The sequence below is a fragment of the Carcharodon carcharias genome, chromosome 13 (genome assembly GCF_017639515.1).
Source record: "Carcharodon carcharias isolate sCarCar2 chromosome 13, sCarCar2.pri, whole genome shotgun sequence".
In the NCBI taxonomy this organism is placed as follows: domain Eukaryota; kingdom Metazoa; phylum Chordata; class Chondrichthyes; order Lamniformes; family Lamnidae; genus Carcharodon; species Carcharodon carcharias.
The window spans coordinates 80,172,961-80,185,499 of NC_054479.1; positions in this window are offsets into that span (position 1 = coordinate 80,172,961).

A 12,539-nucleotide genomic window follows, 5' to 3' on the forward strand; every position below is an offset into this window, starting at 1 on the left:
ATCGTGTCCGCAGGGACGCGACGTACAAGCCTCTAGATAAAGGGGGAAAAAACGTACCCAACATCGCCCTCATACTGATGGCCACCTTTGTGTGCGGCTGCATCAAACAGTGCGTAGACCCTCAGTATGCAAACACCAAGTGTCACTACATGCTGAGGTTCTACCTGTCCCCGGTGTTGTGAAGGATGGGTCTGGCCATGCTGCCGCGGAACGCTCCAAGTAGTTGAACCGTGCCGTACCACCTGTCCCTCGTGGGAAAATTTATGCAGAGAAACACCTTTGACCACAAGTCCATCAGGCAGTGGTCGGCACGTAACGTCTTAAAGGCCCTGAGGGAAAAGGAGAGGGTGGATCCTGTGGGATGGTTCCCTGAGCAGACTGACAAAGTCATGTGGCAGAATGCCTCATCGCCAGAACTTTCCAACAAGCACCAAGACATAGCTTGGCTGGTGGTGAGAAAGGCCCTCCCTGTAAGATCCTTCCTACGTACCAGGAGTCTCACCCCCTCTGCACGTTGCCCTCGAGGTGGCTGTGATGGGGAAGAGACTGTTGTTCACCTCCTTGTAGATTGTGTCTTTGCGAAGAAGGTCTGGAGAGAGATGCAGTGGTTTCTGTCGAGGTTCATCCCAAGCAGTTCTGTGACACAGGACTCTGTACTCTATGGGCTGTTCCCAGGGACACACACCGAGACAAACATCAACTGCAGCTGGAGGATCATCAACTCGGTGAAAGACGCTCTTTGGTCTGCCTGAAACTTGTTGGTTTTCCAGCGCAAAGAGCTGTCCCCGACCGAGTGTTGCAGACTGGCACATTCCAAGGTCCAGTGCTGAGGGACACAGTTAAGCTTGGGGCAGCCGCCTCAAAGGCGCAATGGGGAAGGGTCGCTGCCTAAGACCTTTCTGCCACAGTGCACTGAGGGGCTGGGAACTGTAAAGAGCCCCTCAGGCTGGACAGCTTAAAATGAATGTCTGCCAATGATTGTAATATTCATTGTTTGTACTGATACACCTTGTGATTCATGTTGTAAAAGTTGAACCTGATTGTATTTTTGTAATGGTGATTTTGAAATGGTTCGAAATGTTTTTGGAGATTTATGAATAAAGTATATTTTTGCAAAAAAAAAGTTTTAAAAAATTTTAATAAAGTTTTTGTAAAAATTATGGACATATCCCAACTCATGTGACAGTGCTGATCTCCTTGAGGCTGCACTTAGAGGGATATTGGGATTCCCACCACCACTCGCACAGGGAGCGCACAGCGCATCTATGCAGACATCACACTGGACAGGCCTTAATTGGCCCGCCCACGTAAAATGGCACCCTGCCCCCGTTTGAGGGCACCGATTGGAACTGCGCCTGTGTGCACCCAACTTTGCCCCTGACGGGGGGGTGGGTGAGGGGGGGGAAATCCTGCCCCATGTGTCTGGGGGACCACATGTGTATGAAGTGCCTCCAGCTGCTTCAGTTTAAGCTCAGGATTTCCAAGCTTGAGGATCAGCTGAAGTCACTGCAGAGCACCAGGGAGGATGAGTGCTTCCTGGATCGTACATTCCAGGAGGTGGTCACCCCACAGGCAGTGGCAGTTCAGGATAGCAGATGGATGGCCATCTGGAAGAGTAGGAAGAGACAAGAGTGCAGGAGTCTTCAGGGTGTGTGTCACCCTCAAGCTTTTGAGACTGCTAGGAGTGATGATACTTTGAAGGAGTGTAGTCTAGACCATGGTCCCAATGGGCAAGGGACTGTACAGGAAGGAACAGCAAAGAGTGGAAATGCAATCATTATAGGAGATACCATAGTTAGGGGAGAACAGATAGGCATGTTTGTAACCAACGTGAATCCTGCATAGTGTGTTGCCTCTCTGGTGCCAAGGTAAAGGACATCACGGAGGGGGTGTGGAATATTCTGCAGGGAGAAGGGAGTGAGCCAGAAGTTGTAGTACATGTCGATCCACTTGGGCCACCTGATCCCCAGCACCGTATCCAGCAACGCCTCCTTCAGAGCTGGACCAAGAACATACTGAACACATTTCAGAAATTCCTCTCCCTTCTTACCTTTACTCTAACATTATCTCGATTGATATTTGGGTAACATTCCTATTCTATAGTTCATCTCTGTGATTTCCCTGCAGATTTGCTCCTCTATCTCTCTCTCACTATTTGGAGGCCTATAGAATATCCCCAGTAACATTTTGCTTCTCAATTCTTACCGAATGGATTCTGTCCTTGCCCCATAAAAGATATCCTCTCTTTCCAACACTACAATGTTTTCCATAATCAGTATTACCACCCCATCTCCCTTTTTCCCTTCCCTATCTTTTCTGAACATTTTATATCTTTGAGTATTAAGTGTCCTCAGTGCTTCAGTTAATTGTCCTAACATCATAGTCCCAAGCAACTATTTGTGCTTGTAGCTCACCAGCCTTATTCATCACACTGTCTGCTTACACGCATGCATTCTGAACCTTTTTGTTTTCCTTGTAGTCCTTCTTAGTCCGCTCCAATCTCCCTTCTCTGGCACTGTCCAAGCCTCTCACTTTATGCATCTTATTCCTCTTTTCTACTTCTATATGCTGGTGTCTATTCCCCTGTCAATTTAGTTTAAACCCTTCCCAACCACACTGGTGAACCTCCTGCAAGAATACTGGTCCCAGTCCTGTCAAGGTGTAACCTATCTGTTTTGAATAGGTGCCTCCTGCTGCAGAACTGGTCCCAATGCCCCAAGAATCTGAAGCCCTCCCTCCTGCACCCTGCCTAATGCCATGATCCCTATCCTCCTATCTCTACTCACGCTAACATGCAACATTGGGAGTAATCCAGAGATTACTACCTTCCAGGTCCTACTTTTTAACTTTCTCCCTTGCTCCTGAAAAACTAACAATAGGACCTCAGTGTCTGCTCTCTCTATGTTATTGGTTACAACACGTCCCACAGCTTCTGACTCACTCCCTGCAGTATATTCTGCATCCTCTCCATGATGTCCTTTACCCTGGCACCAGGGAGACAACACACCATGCAGAACTCTCAATGACTGTTATAATTGTTGTCTATACCCTGACCATGGAATCAATTTGGTGTCATCCACAAAATTTAGAAATTGAGTCTCCCAGATAAATACTGAAGCAAATTCATTATTTAATATTTATGCTTTTTCACTACCTGTCATTTTATTCTTTCCATTCCTTAGTTCCCCTATTCCAATCCCAACATTTGTTGTTTTATTTATGCGCCAATAGAATATTTTGTTATATGCTCCTTAATAACCTAATATCACCTTCCTAATTGTTTTTGTTTTTTTCTCTCTGATTCTCCTAACATTCTCTCTTCTGCTTTTTTCACAGTAAGAGCTGAGTGGTTCGACCTGGTTAATATTTATCTCTCAAACAACATCACAAAAGAAACAATTACCTGGTCAATATCACATTGCTGTTTGTGGGCTCTGCTATGAGCAAATTAACTGTCATGGATCCTACATTACAACAGTAATGACATTTCAAACCAGCAAAGACACAGAGGCTGGCTTGATGAAGCACAGCTCTGACAGAGTACATAACTTGGGAATTATCACAGTGAAAGAAGAGGTGCTTTTCTGATCTTTTTCAAGATAAGGAACAGTGCAAGAGAGTGAGTGAGAGACAGCGAGACCTGAGGTCAAGAAGCATTAATTAGGTGAACAGGTACATGCGGACATACAAACATGAACTAGGAGCAGGAGGAGGCCACTCGGCCCCTCGAGCCTGCTCCGCCACTCAATAATATCATGGCTGATCTGAATGTAACCTCAACTCCACATTCCCACCTACCAGATAATCTTTCACCTCCTAGCTTATCAAGAATCTATCTGGCACAGCCTTAAAAATATTCAAAGACTCTGCTTCCACTGCCTTTTGAGGAAGAGAGTTCTAAAGGCTCACAACCCTCTGAGAGAAATAATTTTTCCTCATCTCTGTCTTAAATGAGCAACCCCTTATGTTTAAACAGTGACCCCTAGTTCTAGATTCTCCCACAAGACGAAACATCCTCTCCTCATCCACCCTGTCAAGACCCCTCAGGGTCTTATATGTTTCAGTCAAGTAGCACCTTACACTTCTACATTCCAGTGGATACAAGCCTAACCTGTTCAACCTTTCCTCATAAGACAACCAGTTCTCGGAACTGCTTTCAAAGCATCCTGCCCTAAATAAGGAGGCCACTACTGTACACAGTGCTCCAAATGTGGTCTCATCAGTGCCCTGTACAACTGTAGCATAACCTCCTTACTTTTTTATTCAATTCCCCTCACAAAAAACTATAACATTCTGTTAGCTTTCCTAATTACTTTCTGTACCTGCATAATAATCTTTTGTGATTCATTTGTGGAGGAGTGGATTTTTGAAATGTGTACAGGAGAACTTTTTAGGTCAACATGCAGAGGGTCCAACAAGGGATGGCGCAGTGCTGGACCTAATTCTGGGGAATGAAGCCGGACAGGTGGCTGAGGTGGTGGTGGGGGAGCATTTTCGTGATAATGACCACAACATGGTACAATTTAAGTTATATACAAAAAAATAGACAAGTTGCAAAAATATTTTTTGGATTGGGGGAGAGTGGATTTTAGTAAAATAAGGCAGGATCTGGCCAAGGTAGACTGGGAACAGCTACTTGTGGGGAAATCTACAGAGGAGCAGTGGGGGGTGTTCAAAAAAGAAATGGGGAGGGTACAGGCTCAACATGTTCCCTCTAGGGTGATAGGAAGGAGTAACAAGCCCAGAGAACCATGGATGACCAGAGAGATTCAGGATACGATGAGAAGGAACAGAGAGGCTTTTAGCAGGTACAAGGGAAGCAAATCAGCAGAGGCATTAGTGGAGTACAGAAAGTGCAGGGTGGAGCTTAAGAAAGCAATTAGGAGAGCAAAGAGGGGATATGAGAAAGCTCTGGCTGGTAACAGTAGGGAAAATCCCAATATATTCTATAAGTATATCAATGAGAAGAGGATAACCAAGGAAAGAGTAGGGCCCAGAGTAGGATTAGTAATGTACGGATGACACAAAGATTGGCCGGGTGGTTAACAGTGAGGTTGAGTGTTTTGGGCTACAGGAAGATATACACGGGATGGTCAAATGGGCAGATAAGTGGCAGATGGAATTTAACTCTGAAAAGTGTGAGGTGATAGACTTTGGAAGGAGTAATTTAACAAGGAAGTATTCAATGAACGGCATGACATTAGGAAGTTCTGAGGAACAAAGGGACCTTGGCGTGTGTGTCCATAGATCTCTGAAGGAGGAAGGGCATGTTAGAGGGGTGGTGAGAAAGGCATATGGGACACTTGCCTTTATCAATCGGGGCATAGATTACAAAAGTAGGGAGGTCATGTTGGAGTTGTGTAGAACCTTAGTGAGGCCACAGCTGGAGTACTGTGTGCAAAAGAGAGTTCTGGTCACCACATTATAGGAAGGATGTGATTGTACTGGAGGGGGTGCAGAGGAGATTCACCAGGATGTTGCCTGGGATGAAACATTTAAATTATGAAGAGAGGTTGGATAGACTTGGGTTGTTTTCGTTGGAGCAGAGAAGACTGAGGGGCGACCTGATCAAGGTGAACAAGATTATGAGGGACATGGACAGGATGGATAGGGAGCAGCTGTTTCCCCTTAGTTGAAGGGTCAGTTAGAAGGGGAAATAAGTTCAAGGTGAAGGGCAGGAGGTTTAGGGGGGATGTGATGAAAAACGTTTTTACCCAGAGGGTGGTGACGGTCTGGAATGTGCTGCCTGGGAGGGTGGTGGAGGCAGGTTGTCTCACATCCTTTAAAAAGTGCCTGGATGAGCACTTGACACGTCATAATATTCAAGGCTATGGGCCAAGTGCTGGTAAATGGGATTAGGTAGGTAGGTCAGGTGTTTCTCACATGTCGGTGCAGACTCGATGGGCCGAAGGGCCTCTTCTGCACTGTATGATTCTGTGATTCTGTGATTCTGTGTGACATGATTAAGGTGTATAAAATTATGAGGGGCATAGATAGGCTAGACAGGAAGGAACTTTTCCCCTTGGTGGAGGGATCAATAGCCATGGGGCATAAATTAAAGGTAAGGGGCAGGAGGATTAGAGGGGATGTGAGGAAGATTTTTTTTTACCCAGAGGGTGGTGGAACTCACTGCCTGAAAGGGTGGTAGAGGCAGAAACCCTCATAACATTTAAGTAGTATTTGGATGTGCACTTGCGATGCCATGGCATACAAGGCTATGGGCCTAGTGCTGGAAAACGGGATTAGAATAGTTAGGTACTTGTTTGACCAGTACAGACTCGATGGACCGAAGGGCCTTTTTCTGTGATGTAGACCTCTATGACTCTATGATCTCTGACTCTATGCACTAGTTAGTACATGTACATCCCTCTGCATCTCAGAGCTCTGCAATATCTCACCATTTAGATATAATGCTTCTTTTTTACTCTTTCTGCCAAAATGGGCAGTTTCACACTTTTCCACATTATAGTCCTTTTCCCAGATCTTTGTCAACTCACTTAAACTTTCTATATCCCTATGTAGCCTCTTTTTGTCCTCTTCACAACTTACTCTCCTACCTATCTTTGTGTCATTAGCAAATTTAGCAACAAAACCTTCGGTCCCTTCATCCAAGTCATTTATATAAACAGTAAAAATTTGAGGACCCATCACTGCTCCCTGTGGCGCACCACTTGTCACGTCCTCCAACCAGAAAAAGACCCATTTACGCCAACTCTCTGTTTCCTGTTAGCCAACCAATCTTCTATCCATGCCAAGAAGCCACCCTCTATACCATGAGCTTTTATTTTCTGCAATAACCTTTGATGTGACACCTTTTCAAATACCTTCTGGAAATCCAAGTACAGTACATCCACTAGTTCCCCTTTATCCACAGCAGATGTGACTTCTTCAAAGGACTCCAATAAATTGGTCAAACATGATTTCCCTTTCACAAAACCATGTTGACTCTGCCTGACTGCTTTGAATTTTTCTAAGTGTCCTGCTATAATGTCTTCAATAATAGTTTCTATCATTTTCCCTATGACAGACGTTTAGCTCACTGGCCTATAGTTTCCTGCTTTCTGTCCCCCTCCCTTATTGAATAAAGGAGTTATATTCACTATTTTCTGATCTAATGGAACCTTCCTGCATCTATAGAAATTTTGAAAATTAAAACCAATACATCAACTATCTCACTAGCCACTTCTTTTAAGACCCTAGGATGAAGTCCATCTGGACCCAAGCACTTGACAGCCCGCAGCTCCAACAATTTGATCTGTACTACTTCCCTGGTGATTGTAATTTTCCCAAGTTCCTTCCCCCTTCCCATTTCCTGATTTATAGCTATTTCTAGGATGTTACTTCTATCCCCTATAGTGAAGACTGATGCAAAATGCCTGTTCAATTCAGCTTCCATCTCTATCATTTTCCTTTATTATTAGGTAGGTGGTTGACTGGTGAATTTTATTGTTCTCTTTCTCTAAGCTGGGGATGTAATTTAATCTAGGAGTGGGGAGATTACATTTATACCTTAAGGAGTTAAATTACTACATATAACTATAAATAGGCATTGAGTGGTATTTCTAAAATCAAACCTTATTTAGTTAAACAACATACAGTAAAATGGCAGGACAGGTGATGTGTTGCAGCTGTAGCATGTGGATGGGGTAGAAATCTGTGCGATCCAAAGCAACCATATCTGGTGTAAATATGTCAGCTCGAAGAACTTCAGCTCAGAGTTGATGAGCTGGAGTCTGAGTGTAGCTGTAATGTCACTGGGTTAGTAATCCAGAGGCCAGGGCTAATTGTCTGGGCTCATGAGTTCAAATTTGGTGGAATTCAAATTCAATTCCATTGTTATACAAGGCATAATTTCAAAATTTATGGTTGAAATAAAACTTGGAAGTGTTGTGAACTGTGATGACAGTGTAGAACTTCAAAAGGACACAGACAGTTGGTGGAGTGGGCAGACAAGTGGCAGATGAAATTTAATGCAGAGAAATGTGAATTGATTCATTTTGGTAGGAAGAATGCAGAGAGAGAGTATAAAATAAAATATTGAAATGTAAAGGAGAGGCAGGAGCAGATTCCTGGGGAATATGTGCATAAATTATTGAAGGTGCAGAACAGATTCAGAGAGTGGTTGATAAAGCATAAAGTATCCTGGGCTTTATCAAGAAGGGCATAGAGTACAACTCATAGACACGTAGACGTTTACGGCACAGAAGGAGGCCATTTGACCCAACATGCCTGCACCATTCAACAAAGATCTGACTGCACTAATCCCATTTTCCAGCGCTTGGCCCATAGCTCTGGAGGCTATAGCAAGTGATTTCCAGACTCCCACCACCCTCTGGGTGATAAAATTGCTCCTCAACTCCCCTTATAGCCTTATACCTCTTAACTTAATTCTATGCCCCCTGGTTATTGATCCCTCTACTAATGGAAATAGTGCCTTCATATCCACCCTATCTATGCCCCTCATAATCTTACATGCCTCTATCAGGTCCTCTCCCAACCTTCACTACTCCAGGGAAAACAACCCCAGCCTAGAACCATAGAACCATAGATCACTTCAGCACAGAAAACAGGCCATTCGGCCCTTCTAGTCTGTGCCGAAATATTATTCCGTTAGTCCCATTGACCTGCACCTAGTCCATAACCCTCCAGACCTCTCCCATCCATGTATCTATACAATTTATTCTTAAAACTTAAGAGTGAGCCCGCATTTACCATGTCAGATGGCAGTTCGTTCCACACTCTCATCACTCTCTGAGTGAAGAAGTTCCCCCTAATGTTCCCCCTAAACCTTTCCCCTTTCACCCTAAAGCCAGGTCCTCTCGTGTTTATCTCTCCTAATCTAAGTGGAAAGAGCCTACTCGCAATTACTCTGTCTATACCCCTCATAATTTTGTAAACTTCTATCAAATCTCCCCTCATTCTTCTACGCTCCAAGGAATAAAGTCCTAACCTGTTTAATCTTTCCCTGTAACTCAACTCCTTAAGACCCGGCAACATCCTAGTAAACCTTCTCTGCACTCTCTCAATCTTACTGATATCCTTCCTGTAGTTAGGCAACCAGAACTGCACACAATACTCCAAAGTTGGCCTCACCAATGTCTTATACAACCTCACCATAACATCCCAACTCCTATACTCAATACTTTGATTTATGAAGGCCAGTATGCCAAAAGCTTTCTTTACAACCCTGTCTATCTGTGACGCCACTTTCAGGGAATTATGTATCTGAACTCCCAGATCCCTTTGTTCCTCTGCACTCCTCAGTGCCCTACCATTTATTGTGTATGTCCTACCTTGGTTTGTCCTTCCAAAATGCAACGCCTTACACTTTTCCGCATTAAATTCCAGCTGCCATTTTCTGGACCATTTTTCCAGTTGGTCCAGATCCCTCTGCAAGCTTTGAAAGCCTTCCTCGCTGTCCACAACACCTCTAATCTTAGTGTCATCAGCAAACTTGCTGATCCAATTCACCACATTATCATCCAAATCATTGATATAGACAACAAACAACAATGGTCCCAGCACAGATCCCTGAGGCACAGACCTCCAGTCTGAGAAGCAATCATCCACTACCACTCTCTGTCTTCTCTCACACAACCAATTTCGAATCCAGTTTACAACCTCTCCATGGATACCAAGTGTCTGAACCTTCTGAACTAACCTCCCATGTGGGACCTCGTCAAAGGCCTTACTAAAGTCCATGTAGACAACATCCACAGCCTTTCCTTCATCTACTTTCTTGGTAACCTCCTCGAAAAACTCTACAAGGTTCGTTAAACACGATCTACCACGCACAAAGCCATGCTGACTATCCTTAATCAGCCCTTGGCTGTCCAAATAATTATATATCCGATCTCTCAGAACACCTTCTAATAATTTACCTACTACTGATGTCAGGCTCACTGGCCTGTAATTACCTGGTTTACTTTTGGAGCCTTTTTTAAACAACGGAACAACATGAGCTACCCTCCAATCCTCCGGCACCTCACCCATGGCTAAGGACATTTTAAATATTTCTGCCAGGGCCCCTGCAATTTCTACACTAGTCTCCCTCAAGGCCCAGGGGATTTATCTACCTTTATTCTCTGTAAGGCAGCAAGCACCTCCTCCTCTTTAATCTCTATATGTTCCATGACACTACTGCTTGTTTCCCTTCCTTCCTTATACACTATGCTAGTTTCCTGAGTAAATACTGATGCAAAAAAACTGTTTAAGATCTCCCCCATCTCGTGAGGCTCCGCACATAGATGATTATATCTATGTATACTCTCTCCTCATAGCTCAGACCCTCCAGCCCAGGCAGCATCCTGGTAAATCTCCTCTGCACCCTCTCCAGTGCCATTACATCTTTCCTATAATGTGGTGACCAGAAGTACTCCAGCTGTGGCCTAACCAGTGTTTTATACAGTTCCAGCATAACCTCTCTGCTCTTGCATTCTATGCCTCAGCTAATAAAGGCAAGTATCCCATATGCTTTCTTAACCACTTTATCTACCGGCCCTGCTATCTTCAGGGATCTATGAATATGCACACCAAGGTCTCTCTAATCTTCAGTACTTTCCTGGGTCCTAAAATTCATAGTGTAATCCCTTGCCTTGTTAGCCCTCCCCAAGTGTATTACCTCACACCTTTCAGGGTTGAATTCCATTTGCCTTTGATATCCTCCTGCAGGTTACAGCTATCCTCCTCACTATTTACCACCCTACCAATTTTCTTGTCATCCACAAACTTCTTGATCATACCCCCTACATGTAAGTCCAGATCATTTATGTACACCACAAACAGCAAAGGCCCCAGCATTGAGCCCTACAGAACCCCACTGGAAACAGACTTCCAGTCACAGAAACATCCCTCTACCATCAGCCCCTGCTTCCTGCTTCTCAGCTAATTTTGGATCCAATGTGCCACTTTGCCTTGGATCCCATGAGCTCTTACCAGTCTGCCATGAGGGACCTTATCAAAAGCCTTGCTAAAGTCCATGTAAGCCACACCAAATGCATTACCCTCATCAACACTGCTGGTTACCTCCGCAAAAAATCCAATCAAATTTGGCAAACACGACCTTCCCTTAACAAATCCATGCTGACTATCCCTGATTAATCTGTATCTCTCCAAGTGCAGATATATTTTGTCCTTCAGAATTCTTTCTAGTAATTTCCCTACCACTGAGGTTAGACTGACTGGCCTGTAATTTCCTAGTCTATCCCTTCGTCCCTTTTTTAATAATGGGACAACATTAGCAACCCTCCAGTCCTCTGGCACCTCACCTGTGGCCAGAGAGGATTTGAAAATTACTGTCAGGGCCCCTGATATCTCTTCCCTTACCTCCCTCAACAACCTGGGAAACATCTCATCCGGGCCTGCAGATTTATCCACTTTTAAGGCCGCTAAACCCGCTAGTACTTCCTCTCTCTCTGTTAATTTCCTCTAATATTTCACAGTCCTCCACCCTGATGTCGATATTTGTGCAATCTTTTTCATTGTGAAGATCGATGCAAAGTATTCACTGAGGACTGTACCCACGTCTTCTGGGTCCACACACTGATTACCTCTATGGTCCCTATCTGGCCCTACTCCTTCCCTAGTTCTCTCTTGCTCTTTATATATTTAAAAAACCCCTTTGTTCTACCCACCAATGCTTTCTCATGCACCCTCTTAGCTTTCCTAATGTTCTTTTTAAGTTCCCCTCTGTAGTTTTTATAGTCCTCTAAGGACTCTACCATATTGAGCCCTTGATATCTGCCATAAGCTCGGTTTTTCTTAATCCTCTCCGTTGTGACCCTTGACATCCAGGGCTCTCCAGACTTGGTCTTTCCTTCCCACCCCCACCCCCCCCCAACCCGCCCCGCGCCCCCCCCCCCCTGTCTTTAAGGGAACACATTTGCCTTGTACTCTTGCTGTTTCCTCCTTGAATACCTCCCACTGCTCTGACACAGTTTTATCTGCAAGTAGTTGCTTCCAGTCTTGGGCCAAATCGCATCTCACCTTAGTAAAGTTAGCCTCTCCCCAGTTTAGAACTTTTATTCCCTGCCCAACCTTATCCTTTTCCATTGCTATCCTAAATGGTCACTATCTCCAAAATGCTCCCCTACTGATACGCCTTCTACCTGCCCAGGCACATTTCCAAATATTAGGTCCAGAACTGCCCCCCTCCCTTGTTGGGCATTCTACGTACTGGATAAAAAGTTCTCCTGGATGCAACTTAAGAATTTTGCTCCCTCCCTACTTTGCACACTAGAACTATCCCAGTTAATATTTGGGTAGTTAAAATCCCCTATTACTGCCCTATTATTCTTATACTTTTTTAAATTTGGTTACATATTCGATCCTCCACTTCTCCCTGACTGTTTAGGGGCCTATAGTACACACCCAACAGCATGTTTGCCCCTTTTGTGTTTTTCACTTCTGTCCATGTGGCTTCATTTGATGATCCTTCCAAGATATCATCCCTCCTCACTGCTATAATTGATTCCTTGATCAACATTGCAACCCCCTCTCCTCTTCTATCCCCCTCTCTATCTCGTCTGAATACCCTATAA